The following is a 25,304-nucleotide window of genomic DNA, read 5'->3' as shown; positions in this document are numbered from 1 at the left end:
TATACTGGTGTGGCTTTAAAGAATTTAATTAGAAGTAAGATATATATATATATATATATATATATATATATATATATAAGTTAAAACCTATTTTTAATTGACCATGAATTTCCAATGGGCCCAACTAATCTCTAATATCAAAACCTTTAATTCATGTTGACTAATTTGTAAATCAAGAGTCAGAATTCAGCACGGTTTCTATTTAAAATTGCCAACTTGATATTGAGCAAAGTGTTAGTTTTATTTGTTTCATTTCATGGTCGACTAGATATTAACCTATCTAATTGCCCGTGATCAGTCGAAGCATTTAATAGTTGTCAAATCTCTAAAGGTTCCCGTTTCATGTGGTTGTAATCTAATAGGCTTTAACAAAATCAGTCCTATTTAAAATGAAACTAATTATACCCTCTTTTTTTTTCCTTTTGCATTTAAAATATTTGCTTTGAAATAAACTATGGGAGGTTTTGGTAAAAAGCTTTGATTTCTAAAAAAAGACATCTAGCATTTATTTTTTTGTTCAACTATTTATTTTTCACTTAGGGAAGACATGAGGTTCCATAACATGGAGTCAAATAAGCATTCAACTTTTCATCTCACCCCTACTGACAATGTAGATTAGTTTTAGCCAGGATCATATAATACACTTGAAGTTGTCATGGCACGTGTTTATTGCCTATTTAACTTTTCTTATTTGGTAAGTGAATTTACCTTGGAGTTTTCTGGTCATTAATTGAAGTCCTTCACTGGCCAGAATACTAATTACTTAACTGACCAGAAGCATTATAGAATAAAATAAGAAAATAAAACCTACTAATCTATAAGAGAAAAACATAAAATATATAGCTGACCAAATCTTTTTGGCCTTTGCAACTTGAACTGTTATTTATACAGGCTCAACATACTATTTCTCATTAGCATGGCCTCCACTTTGATGACCCCTTTTATCTGAGAGAAAAAAGGAAAAAAAAGCTGGTGGGGGGGGACATAATTTACTCCAGCTGGATCATGTCACAAATAACAATTGGATACCATCAACTCAATTTATTACAGCTTCTAGATTATAATGCAGTCATGGGTGACCATTAGAACACCTTAAATCCTTGTAAGCATTACACTTTCAGAAGGTAAGGAGCAATAAATCTTGAACCACTCTAATCAGCACTCAATAAAAAATAGATAGGAGAAAAGTTGAATATTTACCATTTTTGTCATTTAATTGAAGCTGTCCAGATTTGATCCAATACCAGCTGCAAAACTGTGATACTACTACTACTACTACTACTAGTTATTAGAAATGCCTTTTTTACAAAGAAAATACCTAAACAGGACCAGCAGCCATTAACTAAAGTTCATAACTGGGAATGGATATGCTTAAATTACTGAAAATAATTATTTTCTACATATATAAAACAAAACCTGTATATGTAACAAAAGAATTATGAAAATTATTAAAATCTTTTTTTTTTTTTTTTTTTTTTTTTTTTTTTTTTACACATATTTTCAGATTTTGTTGATCCTCTGCTGTATAATAACGGTCATCTGTATATATAAGTAAGGAAACTATTAAGATATTTTCTACTATAAAAGTATTGGAATCATTTGACACATTAAAACGAGCTGGATTCTGTAGAAAACTTCATTATAATTCATTTTATATACTTTTTTTTTTTGCCTAATAGTTTTTGAGTGTTAACTATTCGTACGTTCAGCATTTTTTTTTATCTTTAGTAGAGCTCAGGCAGATTCTACTACTTCAGGTCAGAATGAACTCTGAAATGATAGTTGATGTAAGTGTGGTCTAGATGCAGTTTTGTATTACATCCAGGACAGCCACTCAACTTAAACAATAACAGTGCAGAAGTTGTTTTTTGTTATTTTGAAGCTCTCTTTTCACTATAAAATGCCCATTTTGCTTTCAAAGACCTTTCAAGACGGGGGGGGGGGGGTTCAACATAATAAGTGTTATAAAAGTAGATAGAAATGTTATAACTAAAGATCATAAGACAACTATTTCATTGCTAATATCAGAAGAGATAAAGAAAAAGAAATTCTCTAATGGAAATGAAAAAATAATAATAAAAAAACAAGTGTCAAGATTCTTTTTTCTGAATATAGAAGTAAAGATGAAAGGAAATTATTAAAACATGTTTGAAACAAAAAAAAAAAATGCATAAGAATGTGTTTGTGATAAAGTTGACTAAAATAAGGCTTTGCAAAAAGGGTCCACTGAAGCAGAAAATTTTGGCAGAAAATGGAAACTAAAAATAATGAAAATAAGAGGGGCACTTGCCATGATTCTTGGGTTTTTTGGGGGGTTTTTTGAAATGGTATCGTCTAATCGACCTCCTCAACCAAACCTACCCAGGATTTCAGTCAGTCTTCTAACTCATTAGCTAAAACGCTGTGAGTAGAGATAATTAACTAGTAGAAGTCGAAAGTGCATCATGTTTTTTTCTTGTTTTGAATATAGTAATGAAATGATAACTAATACTCCCTTCACCTCGTCCTATGCGCTATCACCACCTCTGTCACCCAATATCTGCACAAACGGAACCGATGGTGCTCTTGCATAAGAAAATATGTGTTTGTAATTTATGAAGAGTGCAAAGTGATGAACATTTCGGTCCACTGATTTCAATTATTCGAATTAATGGAATATTTCACACCTGATTACACGCATCCCATCAACATCTTTTATCATAGAGGTAAAATTAGACGATGTGTTTTTTTACTGCCTTTTTCACCTGTTTTCAAAAGAATAATTTCAAATAAAAATTATTTGACAACCGTATTGTAAAGAATCACACAATTGTTTGAGCATCTTATTCGTTTCTTTATTGATAAGTTTTAAAGAGAAAATAAAAAAAAATGTTTAAATAACAAAAACTTCTAATTATTCCATTTATAATTTGTGAAAATGTAAAAGTCAATAATTTCGATAAGTATGGAAACTGAATATAGGTACATGTATGTGTGTGTGTGTGTGTATAATTCTGTTTATGTAAGGTCAAGTATGCATGTATGTTTATATAATGTGTGTGTATGATTCACTCTTAATCTAATTAACTGATTATGAATTTTGGAACACAGCTGTTAGGCATAAGAGTGGATAATGTGAACTATATTTCATTTAATTTAATTTTATGCAAAAATTATGGGAATCCTTTATGCAAAAATGATGGGAGTCCTTTAGTGAAAATTCAGATACCATTGATTTTTGTGAAATTTTAACGATAAGTATTAAAAATCAATTGATAAACATTCTTCAAGTTCCGCCTATATTATGTCGCCTAAAACCTTTTAAAATACCACATTGTGATAATACAAAGTTTGAAAGCATTATATTTTGATTTTAATCTCTGGGTGGAGGCAAACAGTTAATGTAAAAGAAGTGTGTTTGAGGAATTAATGTTGCCGAGCTTGACACAGGCATTATATATATACTATTATATAAAAGGAACTTTGTGTGTGTGAGAGTTCGTTCCCTATGGATTCCAAAAAGCTGACTGATTTTTTAAAATGCACTTGATGTGTCTGGAAGTGTTCTTGCATAAGTGTTGTATCAGAATACTTCCGATAAGTATCAAAAATCGATAATTGAAACAATCTGATTAAAGAAAGTCAAATTTGGATCAAAGTTAACTTTTATTCAACCTAACATCACAAGAGCATTTGAGAAATTTTATCACCACACAAGCATAAAGGCCTCACCTATAAAATCAATTGTATGGTCTTTTATAAGTCAAGGGCATGTCTGAAATGAATGTTTCTGTTTAGAGCACAATTGGACGATGATATTTTTTAACTTTAAAATTTAAATGAAGTTATTTACAGATAATTTTATAAAATCAACAGTAGATTCTCTACAGTGCAATATAGACTACAGTGTATTGTGGACTAAGTCACTGCAGAGAGACATGTGAAACTTCCTTTTGGTACTGCAGTAGATCCTCAACTAGAGCAGGTAATCAATCGATTTAATTGAAAAATGGGCAATTTCACTGATTTCGATGACAATGTATGGGAGGGTGGAACATTTGTTGATCCTCATTCAATCCTGGAAAACGTCCGGCTTCCCTGCTAGTATATATATTATTGCAATAATGAGAGGAAGACCCGTTTTGGTTTTCATGATTAAAAGTGGGAAATAAAAAAATTAAAAAAAATTAATGGTGGCCAGCTGACCAGTATCACCCTCATTCTTCATAAGCTGGATCGAGGGATTTCCTTTTTTTATTAATAAAAAAATCGGGTGAAATAGAAGACGATATGTTTAAAAATATACCGATATAGTGTATTAAAACAAAAACAAAAAAAACGGGATACACTATATGTCTAAAATACCGATACGTACGATATCACCTAGAGACTGATCACATTCAAACCTAAGAGACATTCACGTTCGCTTGAAGAGGCCTTCTCTCTGCAAGCAGAGGAAATGTCTCTTAGGTTTGAATGTGATCAGTCTCTAGATGATATCGTACGTATCGGTATTTTAGACATATAATCAAAACAGGTCTTCCTGTCATGATTGCAATAATGAAGTTTTGTACCTGACATAAAATTTATATATATATATATATATATATATATATATATAAAATCTCATTTACTGTTTGTTTTACATGCTGGCATGTATTAGCTTTTAGAAATTGATGTCCAAACTAATCTATCCCTGATCTGTTGTAATGTGGCGCATACCAGATGATTTCTGATCACCTCGAGATATAAAACGAAGTGCGCAGAGTATGCATATTCCATTAGCACCAACTATTGTAAATATGTCTTGTTCTTGTTTCACAACTTAATAAAGTTATGTACGTTTTCTCTCTTTTTCTTTTTTCTTTTACATTCATCCTTATCACTTTATCTCATGGTTTCCTTGACATTCCCCTGCTAACTGACCCTGCTACACCAACTGTTCTACATCTACTAACCCAACAGTTTCCTGTTCTGCACACATCTACCTATACAATGTAGATTTAATCTTCCTGCTTAAAGCTACAACTCATCCCACATGTCACGGCATTACACAGCGTGTTTCATGCTCTGACGAGAAAATCATCAGATATTGCTTCTGCTGTGATCCTGTTCTTATTTAAATTATTCTAACAATGATTTTCATCCTTACCCTCCCCCCTTTTCACCCTATTCTCTCTTCTATGCTTTTTTTTCTTCTTTTCTCTTATTTACTGTTTTAATCAAAAATGTCTTAACATTGAAAACCTGAAGATTTTTCAAGGAGCATTTAAGAGGGGCAAGTGAGAATTTTTCCAAATTTTATAAAGGAGCATTCGTTGTCATTCGAGTGTAAAGGGATGGGGATTGCAGCCTTATCCACAACAAAAATTTTTATTCCGTGTATGTACACAGATCAGGATTTAGGAGATATCTTTGAAAGCCCTTAAAAATCTTTGTTAGTAGAGGACAATGGGAAGCAATTTTCTAATAAAAATGTCAATATCATTTTACTTTCACTTTCTTTTTCTTGATAAAAATGTCACTATCATTTTACTTTCACTTTCTTTTTCTTGATAAAAATGTCAATATCACTCTTCATTTTTTATTCCTGTGTTCCTTTACATCTACACTGACCTGAAAAATGTCCGCAAGCAAAAAGCTAAAAACTCATTCCTATAAACTTGTCCCTTTTCAATCGTTTTCCTTTTCGTTTTTGAAATGTTATGTTAACGCAATATGTTTGAATATAATTTTTCTAAAATACTAATCAGACCCCACATTGAGGCTAAAAACCATGTAAGGACGAGTTAATAGAAGGGATTTATCAGTCAAATGATGAATAATTACAGACTAAGTTTGAAATATAGGGCCATGCTTTTTTTTTTTACTAATGAGTCATCACTTATCAAAACTAAAATTCATTAGATGATAAGGCTTAATAAGATAAATTGATTGTCAGTTGAATGATGAAGAATATTATGAGAGGATGGATAAAATGAAAAAGATTTGATTATTTATGAGGTCGTTTTATAACTAATATTTATTAACCTTGGATTGGAAGGTGATCAATTTGTAGCTTGCAAGGAAACAGTTCCATGGTAATATTTCACAGATGGAAATTTCTTGCTCAAAACTCTGTTTATGGAAATCCTGTTTGATGCTGAGTATACAGAATAAGATCTGATTATTGATGAGATCGGCTAATCATTCATCAACAATCTATGGAAAAATATAAGTATTTATAAATCTAAAAAATTTGTGTAAACTTAAATGTCATGTTTTATAAATAAATCCCAAATCATGTACAACTTATAAATCATATCCCCAAGATAGTTTTAAACACAAATTGAATCAACCTGAACTAGCCAGTGTGTGTGTATATATATATATATATATATATATATATATATATATATATATATATATATATATATATATTATCCCATTCAATTTAGTGATCAGACTTTTAGTTAATTTTTTACCATACTACTGGTTTCAAATTTTAAATATATATATATATATATATATATATATATATATATATATTAAATGAGCATATGGCATAATCATGTTGACACTATGGTTCTTGTTAGATTACCAAAGTTAAGCAATGATGAGCCTGGCCAGTACCAGATGGGTGACCATTTTGGAATACTCGATGCTGTATGTACTTTCCGCTTATCTCAGCATTGTTTCCAGTCGTCCTGAGTTTCTACTTGCCACTGAAATTAAACAATGTTGACTCAGGAGAGATGCAGTTAAAGATAGTGCAACTTTTGCCACAAAAATTTCATGCACAGAGATCCTTATACTGTGTATCCATAATCTGGCAAGATTGAACAGAGCGATTTAAATGAATATAAAAATGCGTGTTCCTTGTGAAGCTGTATATTATAAAAGTATGTATAGCGCTAGTGTTGCACTATTGAGCTATTTTAAACAATTTTGTGTCATTAATATCTATATTTGAATACAAAATTGGAAAAAATATATTTTAATCGTATATATGTTTTTTTTTTTCAAACAAAAAATGTTTCACGTAATTAATTATTGAATATTGTCTTGGTTTTTGCTAATTTCACTGTTGATCAATTGAAGAGTCTATCAGGCATGTATATGCAGTGTGATAATGTCGAAAAATGAAACCTGGTCAATGAGAGTTGAGGACATGCATTGCATGGCGAGAAATGATATAAAAATGATATGATGGATGCATGTGAGTTTTAAAAACATGCTTAGATCAGATGACCTTAGACTAAGATTAAAGCTGGACAGTATGGGGGGGGTGCATGCAAAACAGGCCACTTTAATAGGAGTTCTTAGATTAGTAGATGTAGAAGAGTGGAGGTCACCTTTCATTTCATCGACTCAATCTAAGCAGAAAGTAACTGCACTATGACAAAAGCTACTTGAAAAGCGCTCAAGATTACAATGGTCAAAATATTGTGAAATCAAACTGAATAAAACGGTCTGAAACCTATAAAATAACAATACCTGATAAAAAATTATAAGGCCCGAGACTCTTCACTTTTGGCCCAGAAGAAAGCAGTAAAGAGGGTAAAATCAGTTCCTTGTGTATTATTTAAAGTCAACAAATAAGAAAATTAAACTGATTTTTTTTTTAATTGGAAATTTAAAATTTATAACAAATATTTTTCTTATAATTTGATTTTTTTTTTTTTTTTTTTTTTTTTTTTTTTTTGCAAATACTCAAAGTAAATATGTTTTTTTTTTTTACTTACATATTTAATAAAGAAAATGAGTTTTTGTCCAAAAATATGAATTGGAACTTTAATATTTTTTGTTCATAATCAAAATTTTTTTATTAACATATTTAATAGTGAAAATATTATGCTTATCACTTAGCAATTGTTGGACTAGAAACTGATTTTTGCTTTCAGTTGTGGTTCTAAAGTACCTTTTTAGGTGGAATTGATATTTCTTTTTCATAAGTCAAATATTTTTATTTTTTTTACTGAAACACAACGTCTATGTTAAATAATTAATTATACAGGATTCTGAATTTTTTGGATGAGGATTGATTATTTTTGGTATTTAATTCTTTGGACTACTGTTCTTATCTGGAATGTTATTTTCACTACGTTTCGGTAATTTTTTTTACTTTCAATCTTGTTAAGGTGTATCTTGTTGAACTTGGGAATCTTTCTGTCGAATTGGGAATCTGCACGGAATTTTGGACAGAACTATTTAATCCACAGGGGTGGTGTGCTCTCGTTTCGTCAGTAATGACTGGGTAGAAGTCCTAAGGTATTTGCAATTGTATTTTAGGTGGCAAAAAGTACTTGCTAAAATTCAGGTGTAAAATGTTAAACTTTTCCATGCGAAATACCATTTTAATGTTTTCAAATTGTCATGTATTTTGGTTATAAAATCGTTTAAAGATTTGATAATAAAACATGTATTAGTTACTTCCTCAACGATTTTATCCATATTTGTTGCATATCATATAGAATTATCCTTGGACTGGAAACTAATTTTTGCTGTCACAGTTTTGTTTCTAAACTATTTATTAATCGAAATTAGTTAGTCCCTGTCGTTATTTTTTTTAATAGCCAAATAATTGATGTTATCTTTTACTGAAACACATCGTCTGTCTATCTCTCTCTCTCTCTCTCTCTATATATATATATATATATATATAATATATATATATATATATATATATATATATTTGTTTTATTTACAAAACGTTTAGATGAGATAAGTCATCGGTATCGCCAGTTTTAAACCTGATAATTAGGGACTGTTTTAGATATCCATATCAAGCTATTTTCAGCCAGTACTCATTGGGATGAGTATCGGCTGGAGAGAGCTTGATATGGTATCTAAAACGGTCCCTAATTATCAGGTTTGAAACCGACGACACTGATGACTTATCTCATGTAAACTTTCTGTAAATAAAACATGAATAATACGCTCTTATTTTCGAAATTTTTCTTATAATAGAGCACTCTGCTGGAATCCTTTTTTTCCCCAAAAAAATATAACTATATATATATATATATATATATATATATATAAAACAATATTTAATTATACAGGATTATCGTTTTGAAATTTTTAGATGAGGATTGATTAGTTGAATTATTTGAATTCTTTGGATTACTGTTCTCATCTTATGTTTTCAAACTGTGATGCATTTTGGCAATGAAATCTTTTAAAGATATACTAATAAAGCCTGTGTCAGTTGCTGTAATTACTTCCTCAATATTAAACCGGAAATCAATTTTCGCCTTTCACTGCTTTCTTCTGAACTGTTTCTTAGCCGGAAATGGCAGCTCTCAGGTGTTATTCCCTTTTACCCACTGTCTCCTCTCAGATATATTGAAGCCGGTTCAATCAAATAAACAACAATCAATGCACTTATTGATTTTCCATAGAAAATGATATTTTAAAAATAAGTTAATGAACTCATATAAAAGATATGGAATTTTTTGATTAAAAATATGTAATCAAATCAAGTTTATATGGCTGCCTTGGTTAGAAGTACTAGTTTTACTATTTTGTAAGATCTTGACTTGCAAATTATTTAGAACAGAAAGATAATCAGAATTTTTTATATCAGATATTTTCCTCTTTAAAGTCAATATGATCCTTTAATTCCGCTTTCAATCTCAATCACTGACATTATTAAAAATATGCAATGACAAAAAACACTAAACTGCTCTATATTTGACTAGTACATTGATTTGGTATTATTTCTGGGATTCCAAAATCATCTTTTAATTTTGATTTTTTTTTTTTTTTTTTCACTAATGCTACACTAATTCTATATTAAATACGTATGCAACTCTCGTTTAAAAGTATATCAAACTAGATATTTTAGTTGTGTTATTTTCTCAATGTAGAAGGTTCAGTCCTCAATATGGGCAACCTAAAAATGCAATTGTGAATTACTTAGGACTTACACTCAGTCATAACTGACAGAATTCTGGGTTTCGTTTGAAATTTTGTGCAAATTCTCAAGTTCAACAAAAAAATTCTCGAGATTCATAAGATATACTCGAAGAAGGTCAGAGGTTACATCGCCCAAAATGCTGTGAAAATAACACAAGATGAGAACAGTGGTTTGAAGAATCCAAATAATAATTTTATATTGAAATAAAGATTGTATAAAACTTTCTCCCAAATTAAAGTGAAAATCCTTAAGTTTTGATAAAACAGATAAATTAATTGAAACATATATTGATGAATACATATTTTGTCGGTGTGTTCAAATCACATTAGGTGTAATGTTGGGAACGAAGTCTGTTTTATGTCACATATAAACTATTTCTATCACTTTAATGATCAGCATAGGAAGAATATTGTCAACATTTAAAAAGCATTTATGATTGTAAATGTCTGTGATTTAATAGAATTATGTGGAGAGAAATCACGGCTTTGCCACAAACAGAACCATCAGACAAAAAAAACATCCCTAAAAACATGTTCTCACCCCTGTTTAACAAACTTTAGCAGCAAGATACGCTTTTAAAGTCATGAAAAGGCATTTTAAAAGCTTTGGATGAACAAAAAAAATTTTTTTTTCCAATTTTGTAAAAGCCAAAAAATGGGTTTGGAGCAAAATGCTGCCATTATAAAAATTTTATCATTATTATTATTGTTAGAATTATTCCTTTTTCTCTCTTTCCTTCTTTTTTTTCTCATCCTCTTTTTCTTTCTCGTCTGCTGTAGTCTTTTTTACCTACCCCCACCGTTTTTTCTATTCTATTTTCCTCCTTTTCTTTTCTTTCCCTTCTTTATCTACTGTTTTGTCTTCCTCTTTTGACTTGCTTTCTTTCTTTTTTCCCATCATCCCCTATTCTCTCTCTTTCTCTCTCATATTTGTTATGTATTTTTCATACAAACTAATTCATTCTTAAAAAAAAGTGTTACATCTTAAAATTTGGATTCTTTTGTTATAATGAGAGCGACTGAACAGAAAGAACTGTTTAGAAAAAAAGTGAAAATAAAAATAAAATTTTAAAGCATTGAGTATGAAAAAGGTACAAAGTGGTGGCAGCAGGTTGTAAGGGTAGGGGGTGTAAGATATTTGGTGGGTATAATAATGATAAAAAAAAATTCTCGATTCAGCCTGTGAAGAATGCATTAAGAACTGCCAAATGGAAAGAGGGATCAAAACTCAAAATATTAATGATCTGACAAATAGAAGCAGTTAGTGATTTTTTTTTTTTTTTCTTAAAACTCGACCCTATGCCATGAAATCCAAATTTATTGGCCCATTAGGATTCCACTGATAAATATAGCAAAAAAATAAAAATGTTTCTACAAGTTAATAGGTATTGGATGTGGGGATAGAGGGATATGTTGCAAATGTTGCTGGTTTTAATAAAAGCTACTTTCTTATAAAATAAAGTAAAAAGAATCTAAACATGATAGTCCTTTGCCCGTTTTTTTTTACTGTGATTAACTTAAGATCAAGGGATTAACACATTGTAATACATTGAATTCATAACTGCTGAGATAATGATTTAATCTCTTTAATTTTATATGGAAGCATCAACCTTCTGAAATGTTCTATTACAGAAAATAATGAAGCTAGCAAATTTTTAGCACATATCACTGACAATCAGAAAAATCATTTGCCTGTTTTTTGTGTACTAAGTTACAAAATCGTAAAGTCAAAGATTTGGGCCAGTCAGTTGGATTTTTTAATCTCAGAGAGCACACATATTGCAAGTTAAAATCTAGTAGCCAAAGTCGAATAGCATAGAAGTCTGTGAACTCAGGGTTGGGTCACTTGAAAGTCTGTGAGCCCGAGTTGGGTCGCTTGAAAGGTTGTGAGCCCGAGTCGGGTCGCTTGAAAGGTTGTGAGCCCGAGTCGGGTCGCTTGAAAGGCTGTGAGCCCGAGTCGGGTCGCTTGAAAGGCTGTGAGCCCGAGTCGGGTCGCTTGAAAGGCTGTGAGCCCGAGTCTGGTCGCTTGAAAGGCTGTGAGCCCGAGTCTGGTCGCTTGAAAGGCTGTGAGCCCGAGTCTGGTCGCTTGAAAGGCTGTGAGCCCGAGTCTGGTCGCTTGAAAGTCTGTGAGCCCGAGTCTGGTCGCTTGAAAGGCTGTGAGCCCGAGTCAAATCGATATAGCCTCTTTCTCCCACTTTAATCTCGACTATTATTAACATAAAAACTGTTAATGGTTAAAATAAACTACTAAATATCTTGCTTTGTTTTTGCTCCTTTCAAGATTCGAACATGCAAACTTATTTAGAACTTATACAACGAGTCTATCTCCATGGAATTCTTGAAAATGATAATGTACACATAGTCGCTAGCCTTTATAATTCTTTGTTTCTAGTTTTAAGTATAATTCAACCTTATTATGTTGTTTTGTTCCCATAACCTAAAATGTAAAAAAAAAAAAAGAAAAGAAAATGAGCATGACTGGTAGAATCTGCAATAATTCAAGTTGCAAGTTTTCATATTTGACAACAGCTGATACACCTATATCTACATTTGGTTCCATTTATTTATTTGACGACATTCTAAATAGATTACCTTTTGTAAAAAGGTATTTAGCTTATCTAATACGTACATATGAAGCGCTATTTTATAATCAGGAAATGGGTTTAAAGTTTTGCAACTTTGTAACCTGTATATCTCATGCACTTTTAGAGATATTTGTTTGGGGTTTGTTTTAAAATGAAGTGTAACACCTAAGTTTCCACATCATGTCATGATGATAGTTTTGATTATTGTGAGAATGGTAATGAAATGTATTACTGCCTGTAAACATAGTAATAAAGTTTAATAATGTTAAAGAAACAAAGCAAACAGTTTTACTGCATTTACATTGTTTCTTAGTCATTTTGCACTGATGTTTGTGTCAATTTGCTGAATTATTTTGGATTTATTACACATAAATAACATTGAAATAAAAGATAAATGAAAGGATAAAGGGAAGGCTGATTGATCCAAGAGTAACTACACAATTGAATCAATGTTGTGAAAAAAAAATTATCAACATCCACTCTCAGTAGAGACTAAATTGTAAAATTGTATCTAAGAAACACTGTTAAGAAGCAAAGGGTCACTTAATAAAAGGGGTAATATAAAAAAAGAAGTCTTTTATTTCTCCTTTCTCTCAAATTCATTTTTATCACTTCTTCCCATGTTTTTCTTAGCAATCTCCTGCCAACTGATTCTGTTACATCAACTATTATACATCTAAGAACTCTTCTCTATTCTTTCAATGTGACTAACCCAACCTTTTCCTTTTCTGTATACATCTCTCTGTACTATCCAAATTTAATTTAATTTTCCTCTGAGGTCATCTATATATATAAAAGGCAAAAATCGGTGTGTATGTATGTATGTATGTATGTTTGTTTGTAACGCTAAAACTTTTGAAAGACGGAACCAGAGTTGACAAATTTGGTATCATATTGCACCTTGATCACCCGGATGACAAATATCGAAATTTCACGTCAAACGGACCAGTAGAAAGGGGTCAACTGATCGTTTTTCTCCTAGGGGGGCCCCCAAAAAAACCTGTCATTTTAACGTTATTCAATACGTGTCACGTGACGTGACGTCAGCTCAAACTTTTGACAGACACAACCAAAGTTGACAAATTATGTATCATATTGAACCTTGATCACCCGCATGACAAATATCGAAATTCCACACCAAACGGACCATTAAAAGGGGGTGAACTGATCATTTCTCTCCTAGGGGGGCCCCCAAAAAAACCTGTCATTTTAATGTTATTTTAATGTTAATATTACATAATCCAAAAACGCTTAGTCATGTCACGTGACGTGACGTCAACATCCAGTAATGGCGAACAAATGTAAACAAACACTTTGTTTTACCGATACTTTTGTAATTTCTCTTCTGCTTTGTTCTAGAGATTATTAAACTCCATGACAATGTCTCCAACGTATTTAACTGGTTAAAAATAGTATTTATACAAGAGTTTTAACGAAAAATATCAGGAAAAAATGTACAGGAATAAAAAAAAATTCAGCTTTCAAAATATTCGTCGATAAAAAAACCGATCTTTATATTTACGCTAGCCATTTTGTATATTACCACGTGACCTGCTATCTCTTAAACTGGAGGGGGGGGATCCACTTGAATCCAACAAAACCAGTAATTTTTTTTTTCTATTATATATACATCATTTTCTATAAAATTAAGTGTAGACTTTATAATTAAAACAAAAAATGTTATTCATACTAAAAAAAAAAAACGCTTAGTCATGTCACGTGACGTGACGTCAACATCCACTAATGGCGAACAATTGTACCTATTTACTATGCCTCCCCACGGGACAGAGTTAGACACCAGGGTCGTTTTTTAACGTGGAGAAAAGGTACAAAAATAAAAATTGTCTCAGTCGTGGAGGATTTCTCCTCCACCGAAAGAGAACAAGAAATAGAAGTGCAGCATCTGAAGAACAGATACTACACTTTGATCTTGACCAAAAGGCCAAGAATGCGAACAATTGTAAATAACAACTTTTTTCACAAAACCAACACCGTCTTTCTTTTTTTTTCTCTCTCTTTCTCTCTCTCACCCACTTACTCTTCCCTCTCTCTCACCCTCTTTCTCTTGACGTCACACCACTGTTAAACTGTGGGGGGGAGGAACACATTCCCAGGCATTATCTCCTATAGATGCACATTTTATTAGAAATTCAGCTTTCAAAATATTAGACGATAATAAAAATATAAAACCAACACCCTCTTTCTCTTTTCTCTCTCTCTCACCAACTTACTCTTCTCTCTCTCTCACCCTCTTTCTCTTGACCTCCTACTACTGTTAAACTGTGTGTGTGTGTGGGGGGGGAAGAGGCAGCTTGAAAACCAACAAAAACAGTGCACAGTTTCCCAAGCATTTGGGGTGGGAAGGGGGGGAAGAAGCCGAGCGCACAGTTTCGTGTGAGAGAGAGAGAACAATTCTCAACCTATATACTCAACAAATTTTTTATCTACAGATTTGAAAGTTTGTATATAGGGTATTCAGACATATGGAAATATATCTAGCATAATCTATCTATTATATCTATAAAAGTGAAAATGTGTGTGTGTGTGAGGTAGCCAGAGAGAGAGAGAGAGAGAGAGAGAGAGAGAGAGAGAGAGAGAGAGAGAGACAACAATTCTCAACCTATATATTCAATACATTTTTTATCTACAGATTTGAAAATTTGTATATAGGGTATTCAGACATATGGAAATATATCTAGCATAATCTATCTATTATATCTATAAAAGTGAAAATGTGTGTGTGTGTGTGTGTGTGTGTGTGTGTGTGTGTGTGTGCGTAAGAGAGAGAGAGAACAATTCTCAACCTATATACTCAACGTATTTTTATCTACGGATTTTAAACTTTGTATATAGGGTATTCAGACATATAGAAATATATCTAGCATAATCTATACATTATATCTATAAAAGTGAGAATGTGAGTGTGTGAGAGAGAGAGAACAATTCTCAACCTATATATTCAACAAATTTTTTACCTACAGATTTGAAAATTTGTATATTGGGTATTCAGACATATGGAAATATATCTAGCATAATCGATCTATTATATCTATAAAAGTCAGAATGTTTGCGTGTGGTTGTGTGTGTAAGGTTGCGAGAGAGAGAGAGAGAGAGAACAATTCTCAACCTATCTATTCAATAAATTTGTTATCTACAGATTTGACCATTTGTATATAGGGTATTCAGACATATGGAAATATATCCAGCATAATCTATCTATTATATCCATAAAAGTGAGAATGTGTGCGTGAGAGAGAGAGAGAGAGAGAGAGAGAGTAAGTACAATTCTCACCCTATATATTCAACAAATTTTTTATCTACCGATTAGAAAATTTGTATATAGGGTATTCAGACATATGGAAATATATCTAGCATAATCTATCTATTATATCTAGAAAAGTGAGAATGTGTGTGAAAGAGAGAGAGAGAAGAGAGAGAGAGAACAATTCTCAACCTATATATTCAACTAATTTTTATGTACAGATCTGAAAATTTGTATACAGGGTATTCAGACATATGGAAATATATCTAGCATAATCTATTATATCTATAAAAGGTAGAATGTGTGTGTGTGTGTGAGTGAGTGAGTGAGTGAGAGAGAGAGAGAGAGAACAATTCTCAACCTATATACTCAACAAATTTTGTATCTACAGATTTGATAATTTGTATATAGGGTATTCAGACATAAGGAAATATATCTAGCATAATCTATCTATTATATCTATAAAAGTGAGAATGTGTGTGAAAGAGAGAGAGAGAGAACAATTCTCAACCTATATATTCAACAAATTCTATCTTTACAGATTTGAAAATTTGTATATAGGGTATTCAGACATTTGGAAATATATCTAGCATAATCTATTATATCTATAAAAGTGAGAATGTGTGTGTGAGAGAGAGAGAAAGAACAATTCTCAACCTATATACTCAACAAATTTTTTATCTACAGATTAAAAAATTTGTATATAGGGTATTCAGACATATAGAAATATATCTAGCATAACCTATCTATTATATCTATAAAATGACCATGTGTGTGTGTGTGAGAGAGAGAGAGAGAGTCAGAGAGAGAGAGAGAACAATTTTCAGCTTGTGTGTGTGTGAGAAAGAGAGAGAGAGAAAGAGAGGAAGGAAAATTCTCACCCTATATATTCAACAAATTTTTTATCTACATATTAGAAAATTTGGATATAGGGTATTCAGACGTATGGAAATATATCTAGCATAATCTATCTATTATATCTATAAAAGTGAGAATGTGTGTGTGAGAGAGAGAGAAAGAGAGAGAGAGAGAACAATTCTCAACCTATATATTCAACTAATTTTTTATCTACAGATTTGAAAATGTGTATATTGGGTATTCAGACATATGTAAATATATCTGGCATAATCTATGTATTATATCTATAAAAGTGTGAATGTGAGTGATGGAAAGAGCAAAAAATTCTCAACCTATATAACCTATAAAAGTGAGAATATGTGTGAGAGAGAGAGAGAGAGAACAATTCTCAACCTATATATTCCACACATTTTTGGGCACAGATTTGGAAATTTGTATATAGGGTAGGCAGACATATAGAAATATATCTAGCATAATCTATCTATTATATCTATAAAAGTGAGAACTTGTGTGTGTGTGTGTGTGTGAGAGAGAGAGAGAACAATTCTTAACCTACATACTCAACAAATTTTTTACCTACAGTTTAGAAAATTTGTATATAGGGTATTCAGACATATGGAAATATATCTAGCATAATCTATCTATTATAACTACAAAAGTTAGAATGTGTGTGTGAGAGAGAGAGAGAACAATTCTAAACCTATATATTCAACAAATTTTTTATCTACAGATTTGAAACTTTGTATATAGGGTATTCAGACATATGGAAATATATCTAGCATAATCTATTATATCTATAAAAGTGAGAATGTGTGTGTGTGTGAGAGAGAGAGAGAGAGAGAGAGAGAACAATTCTCAACCCATATACTCAACAAATTCTTTATCTACAGATTTTAAAATGTGTATATAGAGTATTCATACAAATAGAAATATATCTAGGATAATCTTTCTATTATATCTATAAAAGTGAGAATGTGTGTGTGTGTGAGCGAGAGAGAGAGAGAGAGAGAGAGAGAGAACAGTTCTCAACCTATACATTCAACAAATTTTTATATATAGGGTATTCAGAAATATCGAAATATATCTAGCATAATCTATTATATCTTTAAAAGTTAGAATGTGTGTGTGTGAGAGATAGAGAGAACAATTCTCAACCTATGCACTCTACAAATTTTTTATCTACAAATTAGAAAATTTGTATATAGGGTATTCACACATATGGAAATATATCTAGCATAATCTATCTATTATATCTATAAAAGTTAGAATGTGTGTGTGAGGTAGCCAGAGAGAGAGAGAGAGAGAGTAAGAACAATTTTCAACCTATATATTCAACAAATATTTGATCTACATATTAGAAAATTTGTATATAGGGTATTCAGACATATGGAAATATATCTAGCATAATCTATCTATTATATCTCTAAAATTGAGAATGTGTGTGTGAGAGAGAGAGAACAATTTTCAACCTATATACTCAACAAATTTTTTTATCTACAGATTTGAAAATTTGTATATAGGGTATTCAGACATATGGAAATATATCTAGAGTAATCTATCTATTATATCTATAAAAGTGAGAATGCGTGTGTGTGTGAGAGAGAGCGACACAGAACAATTCTCAACCTATATATTAAACAAATTTTTTATGTACAGATCTGAAATATCACATTTGTATAGAAGTAGAAATCTTGATACCTACTCTGATACCTAATAAAAGAAAGGACACTCTTTAGGGCGGATTTTGATTATAACAAGTCACTAATTAGAAATTATAATAAACATTCTAATAATTTAAGAATTTTACCAAAATAAAATTGCATGGTAATCACCCAATTTCTGCCACAAAATTTTGATTGGCAGAACTCATAAACATAAAATATATATTTTCTAATTTCATCTTTTTTTTTTCTTTTTACATAATCTGGTTTGATGTTTTCCCAAATATTCAAATCACTATATTTTGCTGCTTAATATCAAATACAGCAACTGAGTTATTTTTATGCATCAAACAATTACATTTTCTCATTCATCCAAACTAATCACTGAACATCAATTTCATATTTTCTTCACTAAAATATTACTGTGCTTGATGTCATCAAGTGGAGCGGATCATTTTTTTTTCATTTGTTCACACATTTTTCCAATTTATATATATTTTAAAGATTCTTAGCCTATGTCATTGCATACCAATCTGTTTATTAAAAGTTAAGGTTCACTGTAAACACATATGTTACACCAAAATAAAAACGCTTCAGATAATGTCTTGATATTCAATTCAGTTTCTCACATGACATCTTATGAAGTTAGTAGAAATGTTACAGACTTTTGAATCTCAAACACTTTCAATACTGTGCACTGATATTTTCTTTTTTGCAATATAAGCACATTCATGATTTTTTTTACAAACGTTAAAAACTTTCACATTGTGTAGCAATATACTGAAACAATTATAAAAATATTTGTTTTTATTTTGAATGATGCAGGGCATCTGAAGAGAGATTTTTCTAACAAAATGAAAGTATAATTTTTAGCAATAGGTATCTAGGAAAAGGCCACTACATATGTTATAAGTTCCAAATTTCCACAACCTGGCAAATACTGGTACATGCTAGCAAATTTAGATTTGCAATTACAAAATATGATTCTAATTTTTTCCTTTGCTCTTTATTCTAACACTACACTAAGTTTACTGTGTTATTTCGCTACAGTTGATATTGTGTAGAACAATAAGAAAATCATAGTGAACAATGCATTCAACAAAATTTCACACACATTTCTAGATACCTATATCTAATAAGTTCAAAAGAAAGGACACACTTAGGGAGGTATTTTGGTGGTCAAGTCACTAAAAAGAGATTAGCTGGTTTCCCGGCATAGCCCAGGATATAATAAAGATTGACTGAAATACATGTTCTAGCTGGTTTCTAGGCGTTGCCAGGGATGTAATATAGACACATTATGTTGTATATTACCTGTTCTCTTCTCCCTAAGGTAAAACAATTTCATATACATGCTGTAAATTACCTATGCTAGGGATAAAACATGAACAATATCAGTCCTAGGGTAGATAAAACAAATAATACATAGAGATGAAAGATTCCTCTCCCCTAAGAATCAAACATATGTTCAATATCTGCTTTTGTTTTTCATTGTTTATACGGTCCCGAGCAACGCCGGGTAGCCCTGCTAGTCTATATATATAAAAGGCAAAAATCGGTGTGTATGTATGTATGTATGTATGTTTGTTTGTAACGCTAAAACTTTTGACAGACACAACCGAAGTTGACAAATTAGGTAGCATATTGCACCTTGATCACCCGGATGACAAATATCGAAATTTCACGTCAAACGGACAACTAGAAGGGGGTTAACTGATCATTTTTCTCCCAGGGGGGCCCCCCAAAAAACCTGTCATTTTAACATTATTCATTAGCTGTCACGTGACGTGACGTCAGCTCAGTAAAATGTCGGCTACGCTGAGCCTCTGACGTACATTAAAGCTGCCTGCGAGGAGTATCATTGATACTATAACACAGTTAAATATTAGTTTAAGAGTCGAACCGTTATTACCAACGGATTTATCGCACTTCAAAAAGAAGAATCCCAAAATTACATAAAAATTGACGTAGGGAAAATGTTTTTATTTTTGCTTGAAGTTTTTTACCGGCGAAGAAAGATGACTATGCTCTTTGCTATAGTTTACCATGTAAACAAGGCTTTAGCCATTTTGTTTTTACCTCCTAACTCTGTTAAACTGGAAGGGGGAGGGGTGGCTATCAGTATAAGGCCGCTTAAATACACGAAAATTACTTTTATACGAGTTTGTTTTCTTATGAATGGAACCGCGTTTATAGGGGGGAGGGGGGAGGAGGCAATGTGCACAGTCTCCCAAGCATTACCTACTATAAAAAAAGATGCACATTTACCCTCTTCTCTCACCCTCTTTCTCTCTCTCTCTCTCTCTCTTTCTCTTCTCTCTCTCACTCTCTTTCTCTATCACCCTCTTCTCTCTCTCTCTTTCTCTTCTCTCTCTCATCCTCTTTCTCTCTCTCTCACCCTCTTCTCTCTCTCTACCTTTTTCTCTTCTCTCTCGCACCCTCTTCTCTCTCTCTCACCCGCTTCTCTCTCTCTACCTCTTTCTCTTCTCTCTCGCACCCTCTTCTCTCTCTCACCCGCTTCTCTCTCTCTACCTCTTTCTCTTATCTCTCTCTCTCTCTCAACCTCTTCTCTCTCTCTCTCTTACCCTCTTCTCTCTCTCACTCTCTGTGTACACCTTTTTCTCTTCTCTCTCTCTCTGACCCTCTTTCTCTCTCTCTCACCCTCTTTTTCTGCTCTCTCTCACCCTTCTCTCTCTCTCTCTCTACCTCTTTCTCTTCTCTATCACCCTCTTTCCCTGCTCTCTCTCACCTTCATCTCTCTCTCTCTACCTATTTCTCTTCTCTCTCTCTCCCTCTGCTCTCTCTCACCCTCTTCTTTCTCCCTCACCCTCTTCTCTCTCTCTCTCACCCTCTTCTTTCTCCCTCACCCTCTTCTCTCTCTCTCTCTACCTCTTTCTCTTATCTCTCTCTCTCACTACCCCTCTCTCTCTCTGTCTTACCCTCTTCTCTCTCTCTCTACCTCTTTCTCTTATCTCTCTCTCTCACTACCTCTCTCTCTCTCACCCTCTTCTCTCTCTCACCCTCTTTCTCTCTTACCCTCTTCTCTCTCTACCTCTTTCACTTCTCTCACCCTCTTTCTCTCTCACCCTCTTTCTCTGCTCTCTCTCACCCTCTTCTCTGCTCTCTCTCACCCTCTTCTCTCTCTACCTCTTTCTCTTCTCTCTCTCTCACCCTCTTCTCTCTCTCTTACCTATTTTGTAATATATATATATAGATATATATATTGTACAAACTATTGTACAAACTATTACCACTTATCAAGGCCTATAGGCCACTCGAGGATGAAAGTTTAAAAGTGCACAGTAGTCAAATTCGGCAAAGATGACGGAACCGCTTTAAGAGGAGGATGAATTATTCAGTGACTCCAACCTATTTTGTTACATATATGTATGTATATATTTTTGTAAAAAATATATATTACTACTTATCAAGGCCCATAGGACACTCGAGGATTAGAGTTGAAAAGTGCACAGTAGTCAAATTCGGGAAAGAGGATGGAACCGCTTTCACGGGAGGATGAGTTATTCAGCGACTCCAACCTGTTTTTTTATATATATATTTATATCTATATTTATTAAAAAATATATATTACCACTTATCAAGGACAATAGGCCACTCGAGGATGAGAGTTGAATAGTGCACTGTATAAAAAATACGGTAAAGAGGATGGAACCGCTTTAACGGGAGGATGAGTTATTCAGCAACTCCAACCTATTTTTTTATATATATATATATATATACTTTTATTAAAAAATATATATTACCACTTATCAAGGCCCATAGGCTACTCGAGGATAAGAGTTGAAAAGTGCACATTAGTCAAATTCGGGAAAGAGGATGGAACCGCTTTAACGGGAGGATGAGTGATTCAGCCACTCCAACCTATTTTGTTATATATATATATATATATATATATATATATATTTTGTACAAACTATATATTACCACTTATCAAGGCCCATAGGCCACACGAGGATGAGAGTTTAAAAGTGCACAGTAGTCAAATTTGGGAAAGAGGATTTAATCGCTTTAATAGAAGGATGAATTATTCAGCGACTCACACCTGTTTTGGTATATATATATATATATTTATAAAAAAATATGTATTACCACTTATCAAGGCCCATAGGCCACTCGAGGATGAGAGTTAAAAAGTCCACAGTAGTCAAATTTGGGAAAGAGGATGGAACCGCTTTAACAGGAGGATGAGTTATTCAGCAACTCCAACCTATTTTGTTATATATATATATATATATATATATATATATATATTTTTCATAAAATATGTATTACCACTTATCAAGGCCCATAGTCCACTCGAGGACGAGAGTTGAAAAGTGCACAGTAGTCAAATTGGGGAAAGAGGATGGAACCGCTTTAACGGGAGGATGAGTTATTCAGCGACTCCAACCTTTTTTTTTATTTTGTAAAAAATATATATGACCACTTATCAAGGCCCAGAGGCCACTCGAGGATAAGAGTTGAAAAGTGCACAGTAGTCAAATTTGGGAAATTTGTTATATATCTATTTTTTTGTTACTTAGGCATTTCCACTTATCAAGGCCCAGATACATCTCGAGGATAAGAGTTAAATGTGCACAGTAGTCAATTGGACAATAAGGCCCAGAGGCCACCCGAGGATAAGGGTTGAAAATGGCAGTAGTTAATTGGACAACATAGTAATCGTTAGTAATGGAAAGTCGGGAAATTTGTTATATATATATTTATATTTTGTTTAGATAGGCATTACCACTTATCAAGGCCCAGAGGCCACTAGAGGATAAGTGTTGAAAAGTGCAGTAGTCAATTGGACAAAATATAGTAATTGTTAGTAATGGAAATTCAGTAAATTTGTTATATATATATTAATATTTTGTTAAATACGCATTACCACTTATCAAAGCCCACAGGCCACTCGAGGATAAGGATTGAAAAGTGCACCGTAGTAGTCGGTTGTAATGGAAATGCGGGATATTTGTAATATACCTATTTTTTGTTACTTAGGCACAACCACTTATTAAGGCCCAGAGGCCACTCGATGGTATTACCACTTATCAAGGCCCAGAGGCCACTCGAGGATAAGCGTTTAAAAGTGCAGTAGTCAATTGGACAATATAGTAATCGTTAGTAATGGAAATTCAGTAAATTTGTTATATATATGTATATTTTGTTACATACGCATTACCATTTATCAAGGCCCAGAGGCCACTCGAGGATAAGGATTGAAAAGTGCACAGTAGTCAATTGGACAATATAGTAATCGTTAGTAATGGAAATTCAGTAAATTTGTTATATACCTATTTTTTGTTACTTGGTCATTTCCACTTATCAAGGCCCAGAGGCCACTCGAGCATAAGAGTTAAAAAGTCCACAGTAGTCAATTGGACAATAAGGCCCAGAGGCCACCCGAGGATAAGGGTTAAAAAGTGCAGTAGTCCATTGGTCAATATAGTAATCGTTAGTAATTACTACTTCTCAAGGCCCAGAGGCCACTCGAGGATAAGGGTTGAAAAGCGCAGTAGTCAATTGGACAATACAGTAATCGTTAGTAATGGAAATTCAGTAAATTTGTTATATATATATATATTTATATTTTGCTAAATACGCATTACTACTTATCAAGGCCCAGACGCCACTCGAGGATAAGGGTTGAAAATATTCAACAAATTTTTTATCTACAGATTAGAAAATTTGTATATAGGGTATTCAGACATATGGAATATATCTAGCATAATCTATCTATTATATCTATAAAAGTCAGAATGTTTGTGTGTGTGGGTGTGTGTGAGGTAGAGAGAGAGAGAGAGAACAATTCTTAACCTATATATTCAACAAATTTTTTATCTACAGATTTTAAATTTGTTATAAAGGGTATTCATACATACGGAAATATATCTAGCATAATCTATCTATTATATCTACAAAAGTGAAAATGTGTGTGTCTGTGAGAGAGAGAGCAATTCTCAACCTATATACTCAACAAATTTTTTATCTACAGATTAGATAATTTGTATATAGGGTATTCAGACATATGGAAATATATCTAGCATAATCTATCTATTATATCTATAAAAGTGAGAATGTTTGCGTGTGTGTGTGTGTGAGGTAGCAAGAGAGAGAGAGAGACAGAGCGAGAGAACAATTCTCAACCTATATATTCAACAAATTTTTTATCTACAGATTTGAAAATTGGTATATAGGGTATTCAGACATATGGAAATATATCTAGCATAATCTATCTATTATGTCTATAAAAGTGAGAATGTGTGTGTGAGAGAGAGAGAGTAAGAACAATTCTCACCCTTTATATTCAACAAATTTTTATCTACAGATTAGAAAATTTTTATATAGTGTATTCAGACATATGGAAATATATCTAGCATAATCTATCTATTATATCTATAAAAGTGAGCATGCGTGAGAGGAGAGAGAGAGAGAGAGAACAATTCTCAACCTATATACTCAACAAATTTTTTATCTACAGATTTGAAAATTTGTATATAGATTATTCAGACACATGGAAATATATCTAGCATAATTTATCTATTATATCTATAAAAGTGAGAATGTGTGGGTGTGTGAGAGAGAGAATGAGAGAGAACAATTCTCAGCTTATATATGCAACAAATTGTTTATCTACAGATCCGAAATATCACATTTGTATAGAAGTAGAAATCTGGATACCTATTCTGATACCTAATAAAAGAAAGGACACTCTTTGGGGCGGATTTTGATGATAACAAGTCACTAATAAGAAATTATAATAAACATTGAAATAATTTAAGAATTTTATCAAAATAAAATTGCATGGTAATCACCCAATTTCTGCCACAAAATTTTGATTGGCAAAACTCATAAACAGAAAATATATATTTTCTAATTTCATCTTTTTTTTTATATAATCTGATTTGATGTTTTCCTTAATATTCAAATCACTATATTTTGCTGCTTAATATCAAATACAGCAAATGAGTTATTTTTTATGCATCAAACAATTACATTTTCTCATTCATCCAAACTAATCACTGAACATCAATTTCATATTTTCTTCACTAAAAT

At 32.2% G+C, this 25,304-nt stretch overlaps 1 protein-coding gene and 1 pseudogene across 5 annotated transcripts in view; one reads left to right on the top strand and one right to left on the bottom strand.

The window, feature by feature from the left end:
* The window catches only part of LOC145296850 (mutS protein homolog 5-like), a 1,881,756-nt gene that overhangs the window by 454,214 nt on the left and 1,402,238 nt on the right, over positions 1-25,304 (top strand). The gene's annotated exons all lie outside the window — the stretch shown is intronic.
* Positions 14,286-14,419, bottom strand: LOC145297198 (U2 spliceosomal RNA; annotated as a pseudogene).

Source organism: Euprymna scolopes, chromosome 17, assembly GCF_053919585.1.
Source record: "Euprymna scolopes isolate OS-2025 chromosome 17, ASM5391958v1, whole genome shotgun sequence".
NCBI lineage: Eukaryota > Metazoa > Mollusca > Cephalopoda > Sepiida > Sepiolidae > Euprymna > Euprymna scolopes.
The sequence above is the reverse complement of the archived record's forward strand: the minus strand, read 5'-3'. Positions and strand labels throughout refer to the sequence as shown.